The 13,378-nt window shown below is 31.5% G+C and overlaps 1 pseudogene; it reads left to right on the top strand.

Annotated features, from left to right (window-relative positions):
• Positions 1-2,826: 2,826 nt before the first annotated feature.
• LOC102622548 (uncharacterized) lies at positions 2,827-4,806 on the top strand (annotated as a pseudogene).
• The last annotated feature ends 8,572 nt before the right edge of the window (positions 4,807-13,378 follow it).

The following is a 13,378-nucleotide window of genomic DNA, read 5'->3' as shown; positions in this document are numbered from 1 at the left end:
GTCACCTAGTCGTGTTCATGTCATGTTAACTTTGTATTGTATCAAATTTAGGTCGACCTAAACATGACCCATTCAATAATCATATCAAAATAATGAGACCCTAACCTGAGGTAGAAAATAAACGAGTTATCTAATAACCTACTTAATATCTATATATTTAATAAAATTTACATTAAACATTTGCACACTATTATATATATGTATGTATATATGCATGTACGTATGTGTCTCTATATATATATATATATATTATTTTACATATTTACGCTATTAAAAATCTAAATCCATATAAATTTTTTTAATATATATTCATCGTTTCAAAAAAATAAAAAAAGGAATCATATCATATAATTAAGTTTTGATGACAAGAATATACAAATTAATTTAGAATAATAAATATAGTCATGTCATTGATCGGATAAATAGATCAAGTCCTCTAACCTTAACCCAACAAAAAAAATTGTGTCAACTAAGACCCAACTTATTTAATAATCATGTTAAATTTGACAACTCATACACATTTATTCATGTCTTGTTCGAGTCGAGTAATCTAATTATGTCAAATTTTGCTAGCTCTAATCAAACATCACAAAAGGTCTCTTAAAATGAGGAAGCACCGCCTAGTAGATCTCTTTTTGATGATACAATTACACCAGAATTGGAGTTTAAGATTGCATGCATATATCAGAAGAGTTTGGAGTAGCTTGCCTTAGGATCTTGCTCCAATAATTCAAGAATCTTGTCCTTTACCCTTTATAGCCTAATCTACAACACGTGACCCACAATTCATGTGTAGCTCAGCACCTATCAATGCTGATTTCAAGGTTGGTCTTGAATAGATAAATTATATGACAACAATTTATATTGAGTTAGCTCCATGATTGTGTCATTGTTTCTGTCACATGTGTGTTAAGGATAATGAGCCTTCACTTAAAGTGTCTTTTATTCTAGTTAGGGTTGGCATGTATCCTCTATGTGAAACATAAAATTGCTTATTTAAGGGTGAGTACTCTTACCTTCTTATTATTTTCCCTCTAAAGTTTGAAACCATTTTTAATTATAAACACCTTTACCACATTTCTGAACTAATTAGTACTCTTGTACAAGTGCCTAGGTATTATGCTAATTTTCGAACCATTTCCACTGAATACAAACCTCCTAGAATTTGCCTCTTATCTGTTACAAGCCTCCTGTGCCCCTTCACTAGTATCCTCATCAGAATCAACTACACTACCATACCTTGACTCATAATTATCAAGATCAACATCTCATTCATCACCAGTATCATAATTAGTAGGAAAATTCACTATCGCTCACTTCAATGTCATCTTCCACTTCAACACTATCAACTTCTAGTGGATTCCTTAGCTCTGCCATTAGAATTTTCAACATGTTACTACTCTTTAACTGATACTTCAACAACAAACTCGATATTTATTTTATCAGCATCTTCATTTAAATCAAGGACTATAAAGTCACCAACTTTAGCAAAATCAAACAATTTTCAAGTATGGTTAATTTGAAGTTAAACTTTCCTTAACCTCTAATAAAAAAGATAAGAAAGATAATATATTCACATTAAAATTTATAGAATAATCTCTATGAGGCAGGAGGTGTATACGCAAGACCTAGACTTAGATAAGGTATTAAAAAAGGGTAGCTATTGCATTGATTATGTTAATGGGGAGAAATTAGACTATGCCTCTCTTTGGAAAACTATTTTGAGAGTGAGTTTTTCATTGCTAGGCTCGTTGTTATATAATGTGGCATTTTGTTGTTAAAAACATCATCCAAATTGCATAGGTATATTAGCCGATGCTCATCGGTGAGTATCAGATTCTCGAGATGGTCATATTTACCTACAGCCAAGGTTTATGTTTATGACTCCCTAATAGACTACATGAACGATTTAGATTTTGCCAAATAGTTAATACATGTTTCAGACGTTATACCTCCACTACTTATGTCGTATTAAATGTCCTTTGGCCTACCATGTGAGGATGAAACAGCCCGCAATAGAAATCAAGGTATGCAATTATTTATCTTATATGTTGGTTATTTTTATTAAGAATGATGATTTTATTATTGATATATATAAACTTCATTATTGGTGATTGTAGAGCATTTTTGCTCAAGTACTTGGAGGTCCTAACTCATGGCCATAACACCAACGAGTGTTGCCAACGTGATGATGTTACATAATATCAAATAACATTAGCCATCAAATCACTACTAGAAAAATGGTCTTTACTGATACTTGTGTTCTGACACTTTATTTAAAAGTATCAGTATATACATATATTTGGATCATTTTCCGCGTTTAACAGATATGTATCAGTAATTACTAATACTGAAGTATCAATAGCTTTAGTAATAGCGATCAATGACGCTTAGGTATCAGCAATTAAAAATTATCATTTTAATTTTTTTTTAGTCTGAATTCGAACCCAAGACCTCTTAAACCTAGAGCTTCTACATTGAATCAAAAGACCACTAGGTTACGATTTTTAATTTTTTTAGAGTTGTGCTTTTTGAGTGGGTAAAAACAAAACAAATAGACAAATCTTATCTTATCCAAAATACAACTTTTCAACTCCCTCTACCAAAGTATTTGGTTCCCTCCTAAGCTCCTCAGATCTGAAAAATCCCTAACATCTAAATTGTCAAAAAGTGCTCAATTACCAATCCCTAAATTAAACACAAGCAAGAATCAAAAGCCAACAACCGTCGGCTGACACCCATACAACTTAAATCGCAGCCATCACCGATCAATCCAACCATTGTTGAATGCCAATCAAACCCATCAGCTATCACCACCAGCTAGTGATGCAGCAGCCACGAGAACCATACAGCAATAGCGGGGAACCTAACACTAGAGCGCGAGCGGCATCAGCGGCCAGTAAGCCTCCGCGAACCTAACACGAGAGCGCGAGCGGCATCAGCGGCCAGTAAGCCTCTGTGAACCCTGCACGCGAGCGCGAGCAGCATCAGCGGCCAGTAAGCCTCTGCGAACCCAGCACGCGAGCGCGAGCAGCAGCATCAGCAACCAGCGAGCCTCTTCAAACCCAACACGTGAGCGAGAGCATCAGCAACGGAAAGCGAGCCTCTTCGAATCCAAGCGAGCCTTTTCATTTTCTTGTGTAGAGTACTTCCGTCGGATGCGTCTTTCAGAATACATGGACACGATTCGAGGAGTTGTTGTGAGTGTTCAGGAGAACGAATCTGCGTGTGTCTCTTTTGTAGAATCCATGCCCTCTTATGCTGACTTGAGAAATTGGCAAGGTAATCGATTGAGCTGTATTTGGTTATCATCTTCTTGTTATGCTTGATATTTTATCAAGTGCTGATTATGCATGTAAAATGAGTTCCCTTTTTTTGGTTGATTTCACTCATTAGATTGTTATTTTTTATTATACTGAAATTATTTTCTTGTAGACTTTTCCGTCCTGCAGAAGATGGAATACATTTGGTACAAGGATGAGGTACAAACTGCTCGCATCTTGTTTTATTTACAGGTTATTCCAACTTGCATTGAACGTGTAACTGCTCCTATTTTCAGACAGGTGTTAGCGCCTACTATGTTCTTGTATCCTCTGGTAGACTAAGTTTATCAGGAAGCTAATATTTATGTAAAATCATGTATGCATGTATGAAAGTTTTGGTTCCTTACAATTTGAAATTAGGTATATGGGACATCCAAATAAAAAGGTAGCTTGAGCTTCACATTCTATGTTTGTGGGATTCATCTCTTCAGGGAAGGATTCTAACCAAGATGAAAGAGTCTCATTGAAGGAGCAACTTGTTTTCTATTACATGGAGAGATCTTTAGCAGTATTTGAAGTAGCTGAAAACTGTATTGGTGAAATCTGAGGTTTTATAATCACATTATAGGTATTAACACCTTTTTTTCTCTTTTTTTTGTGTGGATTTAAATACAGGAATATCCTGGCACTACTCCGTTTAAAGGTATGGCTTCTAAGGTTATGGCCTTGGTTCGACATCTTCTTGCTGGAAGTCCAGCCATATTTTATTGTATCAACAATCTTGTTGTAAAAGCTGATAGGCTCTGTGGTGAAGTGTTTGCTTACAAGGCTGATAAATGGAAGAACTGGCAAGGAGAGTGATCAGAACCTTGTAAGGAAATCATAGAGTTGCTTTTACGGCTCATTTCTCTAGTTGATATACAGGCAAGTAATTATCTAATAATATCACTTTACACACTTTAATGTATCTTGTTAAATAGTGCCCTCCTTTTCCTACCCACCCCATGCTGCACCCCCTCCCCCACCACTCCTACCTACATTTCATTCTCCATGTGGAATATTTGCTTGCTTACATAGTTTGTTCCATTGCTTGCCACAATGTTTTGGATATAGAAGTTGGTTTTCTTGGAATCAAAGGAAAAAAATCAAAGAAAAAATAAATGTGTAAATTTCTCTCCACGTCCATTTAAATATACAAATGTTAAAATTAATGCACTAATTACTTAAACCATTGTATGATTTTTCTAAAATTAGCATTTACTTGCTATTTTAGGTACTATCAAACTTGATGAAGTTGTTGGCACAGCTGATCATGAAGTTGCCAAAAGATGGACAGAATTTGGTCCTTAATGAGTTATTCTCATTGGTTGCTGAATCTGATGATGTTACATGCAAGCCCACTTTAGTTTCGTGGCTGCAATCATTGTCTTACCTATGTTCTCAGGATACCAGTAGAGTTGCAAACACCACTGAGGTGGGAGGTGACAGAAACTCTGTTTCTGCCCAGGCTACCAACTCATCAGACTTACATGCACGACTCTAAGATATTGAGATGCAAATCTAGATTTTTGCTTGGAGTTAAGTTTTTACTGGGTAGAAGGAATTGATATATAAATTGATTTGGATTGTAGAAGGAATTTGATTGGATAATAGCAGTTAAGATTATTCAATTATAAGAATAAGATGACTTGTAATAAGACATCTTTGTGTATTGAAGTATTTGGATTGTGTAATATATATTGATAATATTTAAATGTTATGAAAGGTTTTGATATATAAATTGATTTTTGTTTTTATTTCTCACAGCCTTTTAATTCTATCAACAAATCAATGGGCAACATGTCATTTTATATAATTATTTTTTTAAATAATAAATAAAGTAGTGATACTATAGTAACACTAATCACAAATACTAATATAGTATTGTAATATTTTTGATATCATGGTGTTATTATTTTAGTGATACTATAGTAATAGTAATCACTGACACCACTTACAAGTATCACTATTTTTCTGACTCCCAGATTACTGACACAATTAACAAGTGTCAGTAAAAGTAATTTCTGACACTATTCTAAAGTCAGTAAAGACCATTTTTCTAGTAGTGAATTATTTTTACAGATCTTGGAAACCAACTATGTAGACTCTATGACTTCATTACTATGAATTTTGCAAGTATTTTGGATAAGTTATAATATGATGCAGCAGCTGTAATAGAGATATAGTTGACATTTGATGTAATTGAAGATAATTTTGCATCATATATATTTATTTTTTATTTAAATGTAAAATTAAATGAATAAGAGATAGTTTTGGATTATATATATAATGTAACAAGAAATGTAATCATTGAAGCAACTTTCAGCTCAATTAAATGACTACATTCGAGTATCTTGATATATACATGACTATGTTGAATGTCTTGACAAATAAACTGCAGTAGGCAAGTAAAGACAAACCAACATTTGATAAAACAACATTCAGTCTAAAATACACAATTGTAGTCGAGTAACTTAATACACAACTATAGCTGAGCAAAATTTATGAATACATAATTGTGATCAAATAACTTCATAAATATACAACTATAGTCAAGTAGATAGAGAACAAAAACTACCAAAAACACTCATTAGAATAATAACACAATCAACATAAGCCTTATCACATCAAACTTTAATGCATCAAACAACAAAAACTTCTTTATGTCAAAACAACGTAGCTCTAATACAGTCCTACATATAGATGAAAAAATGAATTTATTTTCTTCAAATCTAGTTAAAAATTTCGATAACTTTCTAACTTTCTCATATTCGGACAAACATTAAGTATTTCGGCAAATAAGTTGCTTCAATTTATAGATCGTCAATTTCTGATAATTTTTGTATAATTTTTTAGTTGCAATGACATGGTACAAGGGTGGCCAGCGGTGACATGCGGTGGCTCTAATGGAGGCAACTTTTTTAGTTTTTCAAGTAAAAAATTTTAAAATTATAATATATGAATTAAGAAATTATTTCTATTATGCCATAATTTATTTAGAAACAAATTAAATTATGTTAATAGACTTTTTATATTGTATTTAATTATAAATATAATTATATTATTTAAAATAATTTTATTAGTTATTTAGATAGTAGATTATATAAATTTATTGTTTAATTTTTTAAATTATATTTATGATAAATATTGAAAGTTTAATGGTAAATGGTGAAATTATCCAAATAAAAAATAAGGCATTTCCTTTCATTGTATAATTTTATAATAAATTAAACATTAGAAAAGAATTTCAATGTATTTCCTTATTCTTTATTCCACTTTCCTCTGCTCTCATTTCCTTACTTTTCTTCAGATTAAACACCACCTAAGTATATTGAAAATGCTTGTTTCTTTTTTATTTAGTCCAACTATCGGCTCATTATCAGATAGTGGAATTAGTGCACAACAAGCTGGTTGATTATGTCTTATCGATCTGTACTTACCATACTTACAATGTAACTTCTCTTCATCTTATGACATTATCCTAATTTTTTGTAGCTAACCTTTTTTTTTTTTTTTTGCTTTTCCAACATGTGGCAAAGTCTCGTTATTATGCACTTACTCTGAAACCTCTCATTACTTTTGTGCACCAATAGGATAGATTGTTTTTACATATGCTACAATCCATGCTTTATTGGGATAGTAATGAGTGACGGTCAGTAATGAAAACCAAATTTTGAACTTCACATATTTCTTCATTTAACTTAATTATAAACTACTTTCATAAGTCATCATTCTTATTGTCACTAATACTGAATGCAATAGAGTAAAGTTGATTGCTACCATCAAGTCAAGAATGTGCCATCAATTGTAATGATAGGCCTTATTGATAAAGTGAATCCTTTTATATAGCTTCCAATTGCCATAAATATTTACAGTTATTTGCAATTTCAACTTCAAGAGATGTATGGGTGACTGAATTATTCTTTAGCATTACATTATATGAAAGGAGTAATTTAAATGAATCCTCATGCATGCCTCTAACTTTTGATAGAACAATAATCATTTGGTAAAAACTATCACCTATAATCTAGGAACATTAATATTGTATCACCAAGAATTAATAAATGAAAATGCGAAAGCATACCTAAACCCATAATGTGCAATCACTCTCGAAAGTCATATAGTTGCCTTCTAGATCAACATATTCTCCTGGAGAATCCTTTAAGTTTCTCTGTGCATTCTCTCTGATGATGGGATGCTAGAAAAAATAGAACAACATTTGTGAACTAAGGACCATAACCACTTATATAGACAACTTTTTCTATTGTCTTTAGTTAGTCCTATTTGAGTCTATTATAGAAATAGAAATTATCCTTAAGTCTTTATACATTAGAGGTTTACACCGTATTAGACACATTAAAGCCCATATTATCGTAAACCTTAATAGACCACTTTTAATTGGGTTTAACCTTATATTACAATCCGCGACATATGATTATTCACATATAAGCCTAATGTTAGATTAAAGATCCAATAATCTCCCACTTGGGCTATATTGTAACCTTAGAATTATACCAAAAATAACTATATAAGCTCAACCTTACTATCATTACTAAAATGTATCTATAACCAATCTAGTTCATCAATCATATCAACACGAGATCAAAGTAGTTTTTGATACAATTATTGTATCTCAACCTATCACTAGTCACTATGCCAATACAACTAAATGACATGGTATAAAGAAAAACGTTATCATTACATTCCCGAGATTCTAGATATGTATTTAGAAATCCCACTTGAAGCAAAATTTTCATGCTAAGTTTAAAGAAATTGAGGTAGGTGCAATTGTTAAACTAGTCATAAAGGCTTACTGACTATAGCAATTTAATTACTTTATCATCTAAGGTATGATAAAGGGGTTTGTTCTCATTTTGACTGGTTGTGGTATAGTATTATGAAAACTATCACAACAGAATCCATTAATTTTATCCTTAAAAATTCCCAGGAATTATCTATTCACAAGTCATTAGATTCAATTATTGATAATTAAGTTACAGGAGTGGGTTTTTGATAGGCGAGAAGAGGTAGTTAATTGTCACGTTCAACTCATAAAATAGGCTGAAAAGAAGTTGTTCCAAAGATTAGATAAATCTCGTACATATGAAGTGTTGGACTAAATATACATGAGTTTATTGTTAAAGATAATGAAGATGATAGTCAAGTCAACATTATTAAAAAGACATATAGTTGTTAGGAATTTTAACTTGACATGTAGTCGTTGGGATTTTTAACTTGATCAATTAACTTGTGAATATGTAGTAGTATCAACAGACATTATAGGTATATAATATGTGATCTTAACATGTCTATTTTTAACTAGTCCACTCTTAGACCTTAGTTAGATCAAACCATACCAAAATCAGAGTGTGAATAAACCAAAACTTTATTTCTGCAAAAAATAACCTTAAATATCCATAAATTGAAATAACTGAAAAAGTCTATAATATAAAAGCATATAAAATAAAAACTTTCCGCTAAAAATTGAATATATTTTAATAACACGACATTCATATGAGCAGTGTGCTCATGAAACATCTTAGATGTCAATCCCTTAGTAAGCGGATCCACAATCATGGAGTTTGTGCCGATGTACTTTACAGACAATTGTTGACTTTGAACTTTTTATTTAACAACTAAGAACTTGATGTCTATATACTTTGACTTCGTCGAGCTCCTATTGTTATTAGAATATAGCATTGCTAACTTATTGTTACAAAATAATTTGAGAGGTCTATCAATGCCATCAACTATAGACAGCTCCGTGATAAAATTCCATAGTCATACTCTATGATTAGATGCCTTATAACATGCTATAAACTTTACTGCCTTCATACAAAAGGCTATAAGAGATTGTTTAACACTCTTGCAGGAGACAACAACCCCAAATGGTAGATAGATGTAGCCTGACGTGGACTTCATACTATCTTGGCATCTAGCAAAATTAGAGTTGATATACCCAACGATCTCAAGTCGATCTGACCTCTGATATGTAAGCATATAATCTTTTGTTCTCTATAAGTATCACAAGACTTATTTGGCTACTTTCCAATAGTCTACTCCTGGATTACTTAAAAATCTGCCCGATATCTAGTAATGTACGCGATCGGAGAACACGTAAGACCTCATTTAGCTATAGGGTATCATCTGGTTTGTAATTACGAATGGCAATAAAATCCAGATCTAGCCGCATCCGTAAGGATCCAGAAAATTCGGATTAAGATTTGAAAAAACAAAATCAGCATGGATCTGGATCCTGATCCGGATGCATTTGCATCCGAAAAATTAGATATCTGGATTTGATTGATTTTTGTTTTAAATTAAAAATTAATTAAAATATATATACTAACTTAAATTAAAAAAATCCAATCTCTAAATCAACAATTAATATCGCATTCAACTTTCACACGCACTACACTCATTTCACCAGGAAGCAGTTGTAACCCTTAAATAGTCAAATCCCTAACGCCTAAATCCGAAGGGCTTGTAATGTTGTCAACTGGTCGTCATCCTCTTCGCAGCACGCCGGAGACTTGCATTGAAGCTCGCCTAAGCATGTTGTTGTCCCTGCACACTACACTCCTTGCGGTCTTTAAAGCCTTGTCATTGTTGAAATGTCACCACGCTGCTATTGATGCATGCGTCGCCATCGTCCAGGCCTCACTTGATTGGCTTCTTTTCGCCGATAAATTGCTCTCTTGTTTCTATTAATTTTCTGTTCTTTTTATTAATTACATGTTTTTTTCTAGTTAATAATTTGGTATTGTGGTTAATTGTTTGATTGTAGTTAATAAGTTTAATCTAATGTAAATCTCTTTAAACTTGAAAATGTTGCTGGCTTAATTTAATTTCCTTGTTGATTCAATTTCTTTTTGGTGTTGTGGTTAATTGTTTGATTGTATTTAATGAGTTTAATCTAATGTAAATATGCTTAAACTTGAAAATGTTGCTGGCTTAATTTAATTTCCTTACTGATTTAAAATTTTTTTTCTCATTAATAATTTGGTATTGTGGTTAATTGTTTGATTGTATTTATCGAGTTTAATCTATTGTAAATTTGTTTAAACTTGAAAATGTTGCTAGCTTAATTTAATTTCTTTGTTGATTTAATTTAATTTAATTTTGATTAATTGTCTTTGCTGATTTGTTTAATTATTTTAATTAAATGCATTAACTTTCAATATAATGTAAATGCTTAATCTCATTTTTTCTTCACATATGCTAACTCACTTTATGAATTACTTTAGTTATGCTTTAGGATTAGTTAAACATGGCCGAAGAGGAATAAGGAAATAATTTTTTATTCTCTCAAATAGTGTTAATAATGCCGATATTAGATTGGAGGATGTCTGTGAACTTGAAAATGACAATGTTGTTGAAGTTGTACTGGATGTAGGAAGTGTCAGTGGTCGTGGTCGTTGTAGCCATGGCCGTGGTAGTCATGGTCGTGGCTATACGTGTGGTGTTAAACAAAGAGGAGGTAATGATAGTGGAGGTGTAGCAAAAGGGTCTACATCAACACAATCTAGCGGTGATAGGCTAACTTCTCATATATGGAATCATTTTAAGAGGTACAAAGACGTGTATGGGGAGTATCTGGCAATTTGCAATTATTGTAGTAAATTATTGATAGGACATTATTCTAAGGGGACTACATAGTTACAAAATCATTTTAATAGTTGTTTAAGCGAGCATTTCAAGCATGCTGGCCAAATGCTTTTTGCCAAGAAAAATGACGGATCCATTACAGTTGAGAGTTGTTCTAAAGTAAAATGTGATATGGCGATGGTGAGGATTGTTGTTGCAAAGACGATCATTTTGCACAAGCTTCCACTTTCATTTGTTGAATATCAACGGTTTCGCGATTTGATGAAATTGGTTCAACCGTCACTTGATACAATAAGTAGAAACACCATCAAGAATGAAATTTTGAAACTTCATGATGTTGAGAGGTCGAAGAAAATGAATTTTTTAGATGCTTGTGAGAGTAGAATTGCAATTACTACTGACACGACTCAAAAGTGTATTACTCCCAAGTATAAGAGTGTCTAGTTATAATATAATCTGGTGAGTTCAGGGTCGAATCACAAGGAATTTTAAATCCAGTAGTCAATTTGTTAAAAAAAAAATTAATTGTGGGGGAAAATAAATTATTTGAAATTAATTTAAAAATAAGCTAAGGTTACGGGATCCACTCTCTGTATTCAAACTATAAATTTAATACTCTCTCATTTATATTTTGCCTCACTTTTACCAGTTAATTATTATATCATTTAATTTTGTGTGTGTGGATAAATATGGAATAAAGTACCTAATGTGCCACACTATATTAATGTGTCGACATTGTGTCAAAATACCATACAGATACTAAAGAAATTTATAAATTAACATGACATAAAAAAATAACTAGAAAAGAATAAAACAAACTTTAAAACTCATTTGAGAAAATAATAAATTTAATAGTTTCCCTTCACCTCAGCTTAGTAAAATTAGCCACTCATATTAAGAGAAAACACAACAGCCTTTTTAATTGATAAACTTTTGAAATATGTTACAAAAAAAATTGATACAGATGGAAACAAGAAAAGAAAAGAAAGAAAGACAGAAATTCTTCAGTTCCCTTTTGGCTACAACTTTCTCTCTCGGCTTAAGCTTCTCCATGGCCTCTCCATTCATCGGCTTTTATAGGCAACAACTGTCACCTCTTCATTTTTTTTATTCTTATTTAATTTATTATTATATTATAATTTTATTATTTTATAAATTAAATGAATGTTGAGAAGTGTGATGGCCAAGAGGCGTGATGGCCTTCTGATTATCACCAACATGCTTGCCAATCTTTTTTTTTCTTTTTTTTTTTAATTTTTAATAATATCTCCTCGATTGATGAATTCCAAATTGCTCCAGCTGTCCTTATTTGTTCCCGCTTTCAACTTCAATTCCATTTTTATTCCTGAAAAATATTTACAAGATAAAAATTAATAAATTGTGAATTAATTTAACATAAAATATATTTGGGGAATATTAAAATTATTTAGAAATAATGAACGCATTAATCGACACAATAAGTGAAAAACTAATAATTTTATCCTTATTAAATGTACACTTTTTAGTGTCAATCACACCCCCAAACCAGCTTATTGCTAGGCCCTAGCAATTTAAGCGATAAAAGTTTAGTAAAGTTTCAAACTCAAATTGAAAATCTTTTTTTTTAAAATTGCATTTACTTCTTCCATCAGATTAATGACAACAATTAAATAAAAGTATAAGCATTATAGCCTAAAGAAAATCACACCCACACAAAATAGTTCAGTAAAATCCTATAAAATGATCAATTATCAGAGCTACATTAATCAAGACACTTTTAAGAATGATACATCAAACTCCAAAATCTCACGATTAAGAGTGACTCTCTCAAAAGAAAATATACCCCAAATTAAATTGTCACTCTAAAAAAATGGTAAATTTGAGAGAATAATAAAACAATATCACACTCTCTCACCAAGATAAAAAAAAATAATGCCTACAGTTTAGAAATAAAATGATCTCAAGTCCAAGAAATTACTAGCAAAATTTATTTTTATTTTTATGCATCACCACATCTGTTAGTCCATATCACCAACTTTACTTCAGACTATAGTTCCCTAAAATCAAGAAAGAATTTTATTAGGACGTAATGTAAGGTAGGGTCATGGCTAACAAAAAAGGGTAATAGAAAAAACAAAAACATATGTTTTGAAAAATATGGGACTGTTTGGATGTATCAAGGTGTTTTTTTTTTCGCTTGGATTTTTTTTGTTGCTCTTTTTATTTTATGTTATTTTATTTATTTATTTGTATTGCTCTTTTTTTTTCATAGCACCATTATTAGAAATACATAACTATCCATATTTTCAAACATAATTGGGTGATGGAAAACATAAAATATAAGGTGATACTCCACATTGGAGTAGGAAAAGATGATAGGTTACCACAGAAAAAAGTTTTTTTCTTTTTTTTTTCCAAATGCTCAAAGGGGTTAATTATGGATTCTTTATTATAGGGTTGGCTAGAAAAGCTCAAACGGATCAAAGATG

The sequence above is a fragment of the Citrus sinensis genome, chromosome 9, assembly GCF_022201045.2.
Source record: "Citrus sinensis cultivar Valencia sweet orange chromosome 9, DVS_A1.0, whole genome shotgun sequence".
Classification (NCBI taxonomy): domain Eukaryota; kingdom Viridiplantae; phylum Streptophyta; class Magnoliopsida; order Sapindales; family Rutaceae; genus Citrus; species Citrus sinensis.
This window is presented reverse-complemented; position numbering and strand designations above follow the sequence as displayed.